General features: G+C 43.6%; 1 protein-coding gene and 1 non-coding gene across 3 annotated transcripts in view; one reads left to right on the plus strand and one right to left on the minus strand.

Moving 5' to 3' along the window:
• LOC124803052 overlaps nucleotides 1–12,709 on the plus strand; it is a 594,138-nt gene that overhangs the window by 381,487 nt on the left and 199,942 nt on the right. The window lies entirely within an intron of this gene.
• Nucleotides 5,593–5,667, minus strand: Trnas-cga. The gene has a single exon. It is a non-coding gene; the product is annotated as a tRNA-Ser (tRNA).

The raw sequence follows: 12,709 nt of genomic DNA on the forward strand, positions 1-12,709 counted from the left end.
TCTTATGTCACACCCTTAGGGGCAGAATTTCCAAAAACACTGAAACAAGTAGTTTTTTATTTCGAAGTGGAAAACCAAATACCAATTCTCATACATCTATCTTTAAAAATGCATTAGTAGTTCCCTAGCAGCGCTGATTTTTCAAAAAGGTTTTCACCATCTATTTTACCCCGCTCGTGGGAAAACACTGAAACGCGATTGAGAAACCAAAGACCTAATTTCGTAGTTCTAGCTTCAAAACTGTCTTAAGAATAACATATGGTAACACAATCTTTCATCCCCTATTTCACCCCCTCAGAAGTGGGATTTCGCACGATCTTTCCTTAAAGGATGCCTACGATATAAGGTCAACACGCTCTTCAAATTTCAAGATTCCATCCTTAGGTGGTTTGCGCTGGGCGATGTTGAGTCAGAGAATCAATCTTGCCCTATTTCACTCTCTTAAGTGTTGAATTTCCAAAAACAGTGAAACACATATTTTTTTCATTTCCAACCGAAAAGCCAAATTAAAATTTTTATTCATTTAGCTTTCAAATGTTTTCATAATGAAATAGTTTCATAAAACATTTCATCCCCAATTTGACCCCTTAGGGGTCTATTTTCCAAAAATACTGAAACGCGTATTCCTTTCTTTGTAAGCTAGAAGTCAAATACAAATTTTCATATGTGTAGCTTTAAAAATACCTTAGTAATTCTTTTAAAAATTTATTTAAAGAAAACCCTTTGCCTACAATTTCACATAGGAGTTAAATTTACAAAAATGCTGAAGCAAGTGTTTATTTCTGACCTAACAACCAAATACTAATTTTCGTAGGTCTAGCTTCAACATTGCGATAACAGTAGCGAATATTGAAAAAACCATTCGTTGCTTACATCACCCACTTAGGAGTGGAATTTTGAAAAATCACTTCCTAAACGAGGCCTACAGAATAAAATCAACGCCCACTCCAAATTTCAAGTTTCTGTCCTTAGTGGTTTGAGCTGGGCGATTAAAGGTGTGTGAGTCTGTCAATCGGACATTGCCTTTTATATACAGGGTGTCCCGTTTATCTTGACCACCCTAAGTTACTGTTTGTCCAGATGCAAATTACTAAATGTTTCAAGCAAATGTTCTTTAGACGTCAGGAGGACATCACTCAGCATGATTGCCTTTGTTGTAGCTTTGTTTTTTTGCAAAGATATAAACAGCGGCATGATTTTTTTAAATGACATCCTGTATTTCATATTCGGTAATTCATTTCCTCTCCTAAAGACCTGTTCAAAAATGTATCACAGTGTACCATTCACTGAAACACAACGTTATTAATTACACAACACGACACTGACGTTGACGCTCCCAGCACGTAAGTGCAGGTACTCAGGGTAATGGAACACATCCACGTGCTGACGTTGACAGAGGACAAGTGTAAACACAAGTAGGACGCACATCCGTCATTCCGTCAACCGTCGTTAGTTGAAAAGTTGTATGAGTAGAATGTACACCAACGAAGGGAAGGTGGAGACGCTACCCATCTACGGGGAATGTATGTTGGCAGAACAGTAACTGCAATTCTGTTTTCTTAGGTACGGTTCATTTAGTACAGTAGTTTAGTCCTTTTAAATACTGTTGTGTAGAGTAGGCATACAGTAAAGGCTGTTCTTCCTACAAACTACATCTACATAACGTTTCTTTTATTGTTGTTGTTGTTGTTGTTAAAGGCAGGCGAAATGCTACGCAGGCAGCGGAACTGTACAGAGAGCGATATCCTGACCAGAACCAACCTTCCCGACGGATGCTTTCTCGTCTTGTTGCGACGCTTCAGGAAACGGGAAGTTTCAGCCCTCGACAACGCAGTTGTCGTAGGCACAGACGGAAGCTGCCGAAATTACTGTTCTCACTTCCGTTGCTATGAATCCACATGTGAACACACGACAGCTTAAACACGAGATTGGCATTCCTAAGACCAGTGTACATCGTATTCTTACACCTCACCGGTTCCATCCTTACCATGCATACCTACATCAAGAATTGCATGGGAATGACTTCCAGAATCGTGTACAATTCTGTCAGTGGGCACAGCAGCAAATCCTCGCCAACCTGAACTTCTTCTCCAATGTTCTATTAAGCGATGAATGTTCCTTCTCAAACAAAGGACAAGTAAATACAAGGAACATGCGTTATTGGTCCAGCGACAACACACGATGGCTTGGACAGGTGGAATATCAACGTCAATGGAGAGTTAACGTCTGGTGTGAGATGCTTGTTACTACAATTTTAGCCCTTATTTCATCAATGGTAATCTAAGCGGCACAGCGTATGCCAACTTCCTCAGACGAATTATTCCTCCTCTTTTGGATGAAGTCCCGCTAAGAACCAGAATGCTTATGTGGTATTCAAAAAAATGGTTCAAATGGCTCTGAGCACTATGGGACTCAACTGCTGAGGTCATTAGTCCCCTAGAACTTAGAACTAGTTAAACCTAACTAACCTAAGGACATCACAAACATCCATGCCCGAGGCAGGATTCGGACCTGCGACCGTAGCGGTTTTGCGGTTCCAGACTGCAGCGCCTTTAACCGCACGGCCACTTCGGCCAGCTATGTGGTATTAACACGATGGATGTCCAGCACATAATGCATTTCGTGAGAGTCGCGTTCTGAACCGAAGGTATCCTGCCACATGGATTGGTCGAGGAGGAAAAGTTACTTGGTCTGCTAGGCCTCACGATTTAAATCCTCTGGACTGTTTTCTTTGGGGGATGCATTAAAGACGTTGTCTATCGCGATATTCCAACAACTCCTGAGGACATGCAGGAACGTATCGTACTTGCTTGTAATTCTCTTCAGCAGGCAACACTGGAAGCAGTAAATAATTCTTTTATTCAACGAGTGCACCAGTGTATCGGTGTCCAGGGTCACCACTTTGAGCACCTTCGAATGTTCTACTCCTGGGCAATGGTACAGCAGAGTCAAGTCAATTTTGTGTTATGTTTTTACTTTGTTTTCATTTGTTTTCTGACAACTCCAGCAAGTGGACGAGTTTGTGATCCCGGGCTCAAAGTCAGTGTTGTATTATGAAATTAATAACGCTGTGTTTGAGTGAATGGTACACTGTGATACATTTTTGAATAGGTCTTTAGGAGAAGAAATGAATTACCGAATAAGAAATACAGGGTGCCATTTAAAAAAGTCACACCGCTGTTCTATCTTTGTAAAAAACAAAGATAAATGGGACACCGTGTATATGTGAATGTCTGTGGAATGGAGACATCCTGCCTCAAGTCTGAAAGAGTTCGTTTTTTGCACTGCCAACAATGATTATTTGGTACTTACTCCTAACCTCTCGTTATTTGCATTCAAATATCTTAGTCTTCCTGTTCTTCATACATGCTACAGTGCTATAAGTGTGTCTCCTTCTACCCTCGTTTCTCGTCACAAAGCTGGCAAATACAATGTGATGTTTCATTGGCTTGCTTCACACCATATTTGCACGTCTTTATGTTCTTGTCATTATTACACTGGCTCATGATAATTAATATTTCAGCTGATATATTGCAGTACACCTGCCGTGAAAAATTCAGTATTATATTCTTACTTCGGTATTAACGAGTTCACCTCTTGGTCATTCCTTATGGTGGAATTGCTTCACCCACCAAACAACCTTTTTGCTAAAGGTGTCACTTCATCTCGACACTTACGCAATAAACTAACGTATTTCAGCACTGGCTACCTACATAATTAAATCATCTCTACTTTCATAATCTGTTCCCCATTACTGGTTGCCTGCCGTACTTAATTTTCTCTCAGTATCTCGCGCTATAGGTACTGCCAGATTTGTGTCCCACTACTGGCTGCTTACAGTTTTTCCTATTCCGTCACTCTTTCCATACCGCAAAGGCCTGAGCTGTGCGTTCTAGCTGCCTGCCTGGAAAACTTGGCTTGTTAACGCAAGTATCGATTTATACTAGTATTGTTATACTCATATCAGTTCTTCAGCCTCGTAAGTTATAATGATCATGCTGACCATTTTTACTGTGTGTATATTTAATACACTGCCGGAAAAAAATTAGTACACCCTTTGGAGAGGTTTCGAGGTGACTCAAGGTTTATTGTTGCAACTGTGCATACGGAGTACATGAAATAATTACATTTACAGATCAATAGCACAAGCGGTTCTGAGATACCAAGATAGATGGGCACAAGAACATTCATCCGTTAATCGTTAATTTCGTTTGATGGTTATTTCGTGAGATATTTGGCCCGGTCACTATCAATGGACCACCTTGTATAGTAAGGCAATATTTATGGTATGGGCAATACTACCACGGCTCATACGCGTCGTTCCGATATGAGCATATGGCCGGGCTGCTTTTCCGCTCTCCGCCTCAAATTTCCCACGGTGCTAGCGAGGCACGCGCGACGCTCGGCGCGAGAAACTGTGCCTCAACCACAACGCCACGCGACCTGGCGCAGGCGCGTGTCGCGTCCCAGTCGCGTCACATCGCAATTTGCGCGGTCCCATGAAGCTGTGGAGTTACAAAATCGCGCTAACTGCTACTCGCTGTATGCAGGTGCCTGCACTTGCAAGAGTGTAGCCGCCTTGACCGCCGCGCCGGGTGTGTTGTGGATGCGGTGGGGCAGCCATACGCCACGTAACCTGCCGACCGATAGCAGTTAGCCAACCATAGCGAGTACCGGAGTTAATTTCGTACTGTGCGAAGCCAATGTTGTTAGATCTACTGTTTTCGAGGAGGATTCTTGCTTTTTAAAAAAATCTAATGCTCTACGACTAACAACAAGCAAAATAGAAAATCTCCTGTTTTTTTTTTTAATTCTAATTTCGTGTCTATTCCTTCAAAGTAATTTTCATTTTGGCGAATGTTGGCATACCATTTAAGTAACGCTTTATTTCTTGGCATACTAGTTAAGTTTTTTAGGTCCTTTTCGTGAATCCCTTACCTACGTCTGTCCTCGTATCATCTCCAAGACCGGAGTCAAGCTGCTCTAAATGCATTCCTCGCACTGATGTTATTTAAACCATCTGTTAATCATATATGCATGGACCACAATAACCCGTCCTATGACTGACTGTTAGAAGCTAAACAGATTTTTGTAGCATTGTGTAACGACTCATTATAGTGTCAAAAAAAAGTTCAAATGTGTGTGAAATCTTATGGGACTTAACTGCTAAGGTAATCAGTCCCTAAGCTCACACACTAATTAACCTAAATTATCCTAATGATAGCCGGCCGCGGTGGTCTCGCGATTCTAGGCGCGCAGTCTGGAACCGTGCGACTGCTACGGTCGCAGGTTCGAATCCTGCCTCGGGCATGGATGTGTGTGACGTCCTCAGGTTAGTTAGGTTTAAGTAGTTCTAAGTTCTAGGGGACTGATGACCACAGCTGTTAAGTCCCATAGTGCTCAGAGCCATTTGAACCATTTTTTTCCTATGGACAAACATACACACACCCATGCCCGAGGGAAGACTCGAACCTCCGCCAGGGACCAGCCGCACAGTCCATGACAGCAGCGCCATAGACCGCTCGGCTAACCCCGCGCGGCATTATAGTGTCAACTGGAAGTAAAATGAAACTTGGTGGCAGATTAAAACTGTGTATCGGACCGAGACTCGAACTCGGGACCTTTGCCTTTCGCGGGCAAGTGCTCTACCAACTGAGCTACCCAAGCACAACTCACGCCCCGTCCTGACAGCAATTTACTTCTGCCAGTACCTCGTCTCCTACTTTCCAAACATTACAGAAGCTCTCCTGCAGACCTTGCAGAACTAGCACTCCTGAAAGAAAGGATATTGCGGAGACATGGCTTAGCCACAGCCTGGGGATGAGTCGTGCTTGGGTAGCTCAGTTGGTAGAGCACTTGTCCGCGAAAGGCAAAGGTCCCGAGTTGCAGTCTCGGTCCGGCACACAGTTTTAATCTGCCAGGAAGTTTCATATCAGCGCACACTCCGCTGCAGAGTGAAAATCTCATTGTGGAAGTAAAATGTTTGCCTTTTATTTCCATGTAATATTAACAAAATATGTTACCATGTGGTGTCTGTTCTTTCAAACGTCCAAAAGACCAGATAACACGCGGAATCCGGAGTTGTGATACGTTGTATGTGAATTGTAGATGGAGGGGGATGGAGGAGAAAGGAAGGGAAGGAAATTACTGATAGTTTCATCGGGACATTACGCCGAATCAGAGGCAAGGAGTGAAAATGTGTTGTGGACTGGGATCCGAACCCAGGATCTGCTGCTCAGTGGGCAGGTACGTTAGCCACGCCCGCACGGAGCGCCACCTGTCCGCACCGCACTCCCTGCCACGTGCTCCGTGCTCCCTGCTCCGACCTCCTGAGAGGTCTTTAGAGTAGCGAGCACGGAGCACGTGGGCGGGGCCTGCGCTCGGTGAGAGTGTGTGGGTCCGCCGTGAGGCGTGCCGGGGTGGTCTGCGGAGACGGCACAGTGTACAGTGCACCTGCCTACTCAGTCAGAGATCCCGGGTTCGAGTCCCGATCCGCTGCACCTCTTCACAGATTCCGCGTAACGTCCCGATGAAGCTGACAGCAGTGGTTGCTCTCTTTTCCTTCCTCCCCCTCCACCTACAATTTGTGTACAGTATAACGTTGACAAAATAGCGTATAGTGGCCTCTTTCTTAACTTTTAAACTTTTTGGCGTGGTATCTGTAATTTCGTAGCTAAAATTTTGCGAGAAACGGTGGTAACAATGACTGACACGCTTGCAAAGGTATGGTGTCAAAGCATTACATAGTAATGGTGACGCTACGGTGTATCACTCGGTGTCACCTATCTTCAGTTACTGGAATGGCATGATTGGAGGCTTTCAAAATTGAAATTACTCTGTGTAGTGAGTTATCGCGGTGCATACTGCCAACAATTCCTAGTTTACTGCATTTCACTGTTAAGACTCTGTAATATTGTTGGAACTTCCGTAGTATGAAAGCTGTGAGTACCCTTGGAAAGACATTCACCTATCCGTATATTAAATGATCAACTTATAAGATGAGACATATTGTTTGAAAGACATTTGTTTTGTATAATTTACATAACTGTAAAGATGCGCATCTAGCGCGGACGCTAATACATCGATTGCGCAGTCAAAGAAACATTTTAACAGAAGCTGAACTGACGTTCCGCTTTGATCTAAATTAAAGATGACAGTAAAAAACGTGTGTAGAATTTCAGATTTTAATGTACTTCTGCTTGTAATGTGAAAGCGTAAAGAAGGTCGTTTTTAAGCTATAAAAGTGAACGGTCTTGCCAGCGTGCAGACAACATTATTAATTAATAAAATTAAAGTAATTTATGTTCGAAACTGTAAATCGGCAAGTTATTGTTATGAAGGTGTTGAACAGTGCAAGAATTGTCTTTAACGAAGGAGAAAAGTAATGACTGTAATTTGTGACAAAAACGTAAACCAAGGAGACAGCACAGGTCAGGCTGAAATCTGATCGCACCATACAGTTAGAAAAGTACTTATGTAAGTTATACTGTTTATACATAAGCCCTAATTTGCTAGTGAGCATTGTTTGAATATATTTAGTGTTTACCAAATTTCTTATTCTGTTCTTTTCCTTTATACTTTTTTAACCACCATGCCATATTATTTTTATAAATGTCAAACTGCCTTTACTACAGCAGAGAATACTGCGGCATCCTGGTCGTGTACAGAAGGCCGCCTCTTGTCTTCTATACAACTCATAGCAGCCCCATTTATTAATGATTTCATTTGCAAATGCATTTTTTTTACTGTTCGTTGTTAAAGGTCCATTAGGTAATTATAAAATTCATACTGATTACGTAAAGAAATCCGGGTTGTTCTTTTCCAAATAATAGAAGTCTTTGCGTAATCAAAAACTAGCCTCCTTCTGACAACGATCAGGAGCCGACCAGAAGACGGATGTCTTCGACCGCTTTCGTGTCTCCTGTGGGAAAGCTGTGCCAAACTGGGAACACGACATTCTAGTATGAAACACAGATTTAAATTGAAAGAATTGAGATATATTTAACCTAATAATTTTTTTTATCATACTAGAACTCGTAAGATCTCTTTGCAGCCGTACAGGTAGTGTGAAAATATTTGAAATAGTATATTTTGGTGAAGGTTAAATGCGAAAATAGTGACCTAGAACTTGGAAAAAATTAAGGATGACTCAAAACTACAAAAGGGAGTGGGAAAGTGAAGCTAAATGTAAGTGTTGGCTAAACGTAGTAAAAAGGGCCACAACTTCAGATACGCTGTTTGTGATACCACTGTAGCAGTAATTTCTTAGATTTATTAATGTATGATAGTGGAATATTAGTATGGAGAACAGGCTGTCTAGTGTCTACCGCTATCTCCTCCTCTTTCGAGTTTCCTTATCCTGATTTCAAGCCAGTTTGCAACTGGTTTTAGCATTCTACCTGGTAGTCTTTCGGAAGTTATTTGGATTCAGGATGACCACTATGAGTTGCAAACGCAAATCTCACCCACTGTTACCCAAGCATGTGAAAGGAATAGTGTGTGGCGCACTTCGGTTCTTCATACGGGAGCTGGAAGCGCCATCCACATCTGTCACAAAGCGTCTCGCGGTGTTGCCGAGTGGTCACAACGGACAGCTGGGGCCTGCGGCGGCGGGTTGAGGGCTGTGCGTGCGTGCGAGTCCAGCCACCGCTCCTTTGCCGGCCGCTGTGGCCGAGCGGTTCTGGGCGCTACAGTCCGGAACCACGCGGCTGCTACGGTCGCAGGTTCGAATCCTGCCTCGGGCATGGCTGTGTGTGATGTCCTTAGGTTAGTTAGGTTTAAGTAGTTCTAAGCTTTAGGGCACTGATGACCTCAGAAGTTAAGTCCCTTAGTGCACAGAGCCACTTTTGAACCTCGCCTTTGCAGGCGCGTGACCACAGCGTGAAATCCAAAGAAATTCTCAACGATCTCACTATTTCAGCAAGACCGTATGACGGTGGAAAATATTTGAAATGTATAGTAATGGGAAATATCGTACGGCAGATAAAACTGCTTTCATACGTGAAAAAAACCGACAGTTTCAACGGCATCAAATTCATCGTACTCAGAATATTAAACGAAATGGCATTTCTACATCTATCTCAATCTACATAGATACTCCGTAATCCACCATACGATGCTTAGTGGACGGTACCCTGTACCACTACTAATCATTTCCCATCCTGTTCCACTCGCAAATAGAACGACGGGAAAACGACTGTTTATTCTCTTCCGTATGAGCCCCAATTTCTCTTGGTCCTTACGCGCAGTGTATGTAGGAGCTAACAGAATCGTTCTGCAGTAGCTTCAATCGCCGTTTCTCTAAATTTTCTCAGTAGTGTTTCTCGTAAAGAACGTCGCCTTTCCTCCAGGGATTCTCACCTAGTTCCCGAACCATGTACGTAACATTTTCGTGTTGTTCAACCTATCAGTAACAGATCTAGCAAGTCGCCCCTGAATTGTTTCGCTGTCTGCCTTTAATCCGACCTGGTACGGCCACCAAACACGCGACCGGTACTCAAAAATAGTTCACACGAACATCCTATATGCGGTCTCCTTTACAGGTGAATCACACTTGCCCAAAATTCTCCCAATAAACCGAAGTCTGTACCACAGTTCTCACATGCTTCTTCCGTTTAATATCGCTTTTAACGACACGCCCAGGTACTTAACCCACGTGGCTGTGTGCTGTATCCCAAAATTAGGGGTTTGCTTTCCCACTCATCCGCATTAACTTAGACTTTTCTGAATTTAGAACTAGCTGCCATTCATTAGACCAACTGGAAATTTTGTCTAAGTCTTCCTGTATCTTCTGACAGTCACTCAACTTCGACACCTTACCGTACACCACAGTGTCATCAGCAAACAACCGCAGACTGCTGGCCACGCTGTGCACCAAATCATTCAGTATACAGGGAATGCCGGCAGTGCTGTCACACGTCCCTGATGACACCCTGGTCTGTGATGAACACTCGCCGTCGCGGACAACACACTCGGTTCTATAACTTAAGAAATCTTCGAGGAAATATTGAATCTGCCTATTGTCCTTCATCCACAGTTCGCAGTATACCATGTGAGAAAAGCGACGGCTTGTAAAACCATCCCGATTCGTGGACATAACAAACCGATGTTAGGCATATTTATCTGTAATTTTGCGAGTCCGTTTTCTTGCGCTTCTTACACACAGGAGTGACCTGCGCTTTTTTCTAGTCGTTTGGAACTTCGCACTGGGTCAAAGATTCTCGACAAATGCAAGCTAGATAAGGGGCCAATGTTGTAGAGTACTCTTTGAATAACTGGTGACTTCTTTGTTTCAGTTCCTTCAGTTGTGTAGAGAACCAACTGAAGGAGCTGAAACAAATAACTTGTTCATTACTATGTCGTCCATACGGAGTCTGTTATATGGTCAAACGAAGGTATGTTTGTACGATTCTGCTGCGTGAAAGATTTCTTGAACGTGTAAGACTGAAGCGCCTAGAACCGCTCGGCCAAACCGGCTGGCACTCCAGAGACACCCCATTAATTTGTTGCCAAAGTAATCTGGCAATGAACTATTCACCTTCGTCTGACAGACTCCCTAATTAAGTCACTCAATTGTACAGATGTTATTTAACCCCTCACAATGCATGATGTGTGTCTTTGTGTCGACTATTAATAATAACTTAGCTGCAGTAGTAGTGGGACGAAGCAGACACCATCTCACTCTCCATTGTGTCCAAATTTATTGAACATGGCGGATCCAAGATGGCGGCGATAGGTATGGAAAGGTCGCAATGACGTCATGGTGGGAAGTTCAAATTTTGGTGGGAAGATAGGTCAATTGGGCTACCTCCACTAACCTAGTCCCCTCCCCTCCCCCCTCCCCACACCTCCCCTCCCCCAGAAAATGGTGGGAAGCTGAAATTCCATAAGGACAATGCAACACACCACAGCTACCTCTACTAACCTAAGACAATGGTGGGAAAAAAGGGGCATGTAGGCTACCTCCACTAAGCCACGTAACCTGCACCTCTTCCTAGGAATTGGTGGGAAAAGGACTCGGCCTGTGCTGGATACGATGGACATATGTCTTTATTTAAACAATTAGAGGCAGTGCCTCAACCCATTGTGTCCACCATGAGATCTGGAGTCCGACTGACCTAGTACACAGTACTGCCACCAGAGGGCACCACCAGAGGGCACTGTCGTCCCTCCCATGACATAATCCAAGATGGTGGTCCTGGGGGAAAATGGCGGGAAAATGACAGCCTGTGCTGGGATGCTGGAGAGAGGAAGGAGTGTACTTTATTTATTTTCAAGCAGTTTATTTAGGGACGGATTTCACATAGTTTATTTATTACACTGATACGAAACACACGCTCTGACATGCTTGTGGTCACACCACACAGCCTACAGATCTGCAAACTACCTGGAAATTACCAAAATAACAGATGTTAAATGCTCTGCAGACACGAAAACAACTCCTAAATTACTAAAATAATGCACTAAACAGCACACATACATGCAAACTACTCGTAAATAAAGCAGTACACTGATGTGCAGACACGAAATCAACTTGTAAATTGTCAGAATAATGCAGTAGACAGCATACAGACCTGAAAGCCACTCGTAAATCACCAACTTAATGTCCTACACTGATGTGCAGACAGGGAAAGAAGTCGTAAATTACCGAAATGATACAGTACACAGCATACATACCTGCATACTACTCGTAAATCACTGAAATAATGCATATATAACTCTCTGACAATACGCTCACAATGCTTAAACACCCAGAAATAATGTAGTGCAGAAACACTTATTGCACGTAAAAACACTTTCGAGCTATCGTCAATGTATCGGAGGCTCCAAGGAAGTGCGTGCATCGACGCCACCATGAGCCACCACTAGACACAAGCCAACACGAGCCATCGCTCTCACGCTGCTGCCGCCTACAGCAAGCATGTGAAAGTCACGTCTATTTTCGGTTATACAGTTAGAGTTCTTCGAGTGTTATACTGACGTCACAGAAATCCAAGGTGCGCTAATGCCAGTCCCATATGCGAGAGGCCTCTGGGCAGGCAGCATGTGTGTTTACCGTCACTGACGCGATACCTGTGGACACTGACGTCACAGGTCAGGAAATCTGTTCCAGAATAGCACAGGGTGCATTGTTCCTAGCGATCCTAATGGAACAGGCAAGCTGTATCTAGCCATGCATGCATACCCAGCATGGCTGACGAATGGCCGCGAGATGTTCATCCTGCTCTCAACATACATCTCAGAAACGTTAAACGTTCTCACCACTAAAAGCCGTCATCATGTGTCTGCACGCTCGCGAAAACACCATTGATCATAAAAGCATTCTTGTTGTTTGTTAAGAGAGCACTGTCTAAGCACAGATGGGGGAAATCAGAACAATTACGCAAACAGAATTCGAAGAGAAAATTGGGGGAATTTTCGGTATCCTACAGCTACAAGTCTGGGTATGTCCCAATGCCACAGTGGTGGATGAGTTACGGCATCCCTGCCAGAGATGGATGGTCTGCTTCAACTTGCCTTTGAACACTTGCTTTCTCAGAACTTTCCATAGTGAGACAAAATACGCTGAGATGTGGGGAAATTGAGGACGTAATTGCATGTCTTCTGATTGGCACAGAGCAGTTCTTGTACATGGGTACCAGTATGCGACAGCAAGAGGAATCCGAGAAAACGTCGACATGGAAGCGAAGGGAAGCAGGGAAGCAGGGAA

Source organism: Schistocerca piceifrons, chromosome 6 (genome assembly GCF_021461385.2).
Source record: "Schistocerca piceifrons isolate TAMUIC-IGC-003096 chromosome 6, iqSchPice1.1, whole genome shotgun sequence".
In the NCBI taxonomy this organism is placed as follows: Eukaryota; Metazoa; Arthropoda; class Insecta; order Orthoptera; family Acrididae; genus Schistocerca; species Schistocerca piceifrons.